The following is a 1,238-nucleotide window of genomic DNA, read 5'->3' on the forward strand; positions in this document are numbered from 1 at the left end:
CTGCGGATCGATACGAGCCTGGCTCTGATAGTTCCCTCCAGGTGTGAGGACAGAGAGCGGCGCAGTGCACGAAATAACTCTGCTGAGAGCCGAACCGTCATCCCTCCCCCGGCCCGGTCCGGTCCGGTCCGCTGCACGGAGCCTGGAGGCAGCTGCTGCTGAGGAGGAGACGAAGAAGAAGCTGCAAAGTCCAGTTCGGTGTGTTCGGTGTCTCTGCTCAGACACACTGTCCTCTCTCTCTCTCTCTCTCTCTCTGTCACACACACACACACACACACACAGACACGCATCACACGCACACACTCCACCCACGCGCCTTCTTGCAATTATCAGTCTGAGGTTCGCGCTGAAACATCTTCATCTCTGAATGATGAACAACATGTTGTTTCATGAACCTAATACAATATAATACTGTCAAACTTAAAGGGGCAGTCTGTAGTTTAAAGGAGCGGTCTGTAGTTTAAAGGAGCGGTCTGTAGTTTAAAGGAGCAGTCTGTAGTTTAAAGGAGCGGCCTGTAGTTTAAAGGAGCAGTCTGTAGTCCAAAGGAGCAGTCTGTAGTTTAAAGGAGCGGTCTGTAGTTTAAAGGAGCGGTCTGTAGTTTAAAGGAGCAGTCTGTAGTTTAAAGGAGCGGTCTGTAGTTTAAAGGAGCGGTCTGTAGTTTAAAGGAGCAGTCTGTAGTCTAAAGGAGCAGTCTGTAGTTTAAAGGAGCGGCCTGTAGTTTAAAGGAGCAGTCTGTAGTCTAAAGGAGCAGTCTGTAGTTTAAAGGAGCAGTCTGTAGTTTAAAGGAGCAGCCTGTAGTTTAAAGGAGCGGTCTGTAGTTTAAAGGAGCGGTCTGTAGTTTAAAGGAGCAGTCTGTAGTTTTAAGTAGCGGTCTGTAGTTTTAAGTAGCGGTCTGTAGTTTAAAGGAGCAGTCTGTAGTCTAAAGGAGCAGTCTGTAGTTTAAAGGAGCGGTCTGTAGTTTAAAGGAGCAGTCTGTAGTTTTAAGGAGCGGTCTGTAGTTTAAAGGAGCGGTCTGTAGTTTTAAGTAGCAGTCTGTAGTCTAAAGGAGCGGTCTGTAGTTTTAAGGAGCGGTCGGTAGTTTAAAGGAGCGGTCTGTAGTTTAAAGGGGCAGTCTGTAGTTTGGGATCGTCATTGGCTGATTTTTTAAAAGACAACACAATTTATACTGTTTGACTTTGTTTATATGTGGCGGACCCTGCCACCTTTCTAGCTTCAAACAGTGTTCTGGACCTTATTT

General features: G+C 46.8%; 1 protein-coding gene across 2 annotated transcripts in view; it reads right to left on the reverse strand.

Moving 5' to 3' along the window:
* grm7 (glutamate metabotropic receptor 7) overlaps window positions 1-974 on the reverse strand; it is a 232,835-nt gene extending 231,861 nt beyond the window's left edge. For both annotated transcript variants that reach the window (XM_084349688.1, XM_084349689.1), the window contains exon 1: window positions 1-974. This exon is cut by the window's left edge and continues 1,034 nt beyond it. The gene's annotated coding sequence lies outside the window, so the exon portion shown is untranslated.
* Between the last annotated feature and the right edge of the window lie 264 nt (window positions 975-1,238).

This window comes from Pagrus pagrus (assembly GCF_965226575.1).
Source record: "Pagrus pagrus genome assembly, chromosome: 3".
Classification (NCBI taxonomy): domain Eukaryota; kingdom Metazoa; phylum Chordata; class Actinopteri; order Spariformes; family Sparidae; genus Pagrus; species Pagrus pagrus.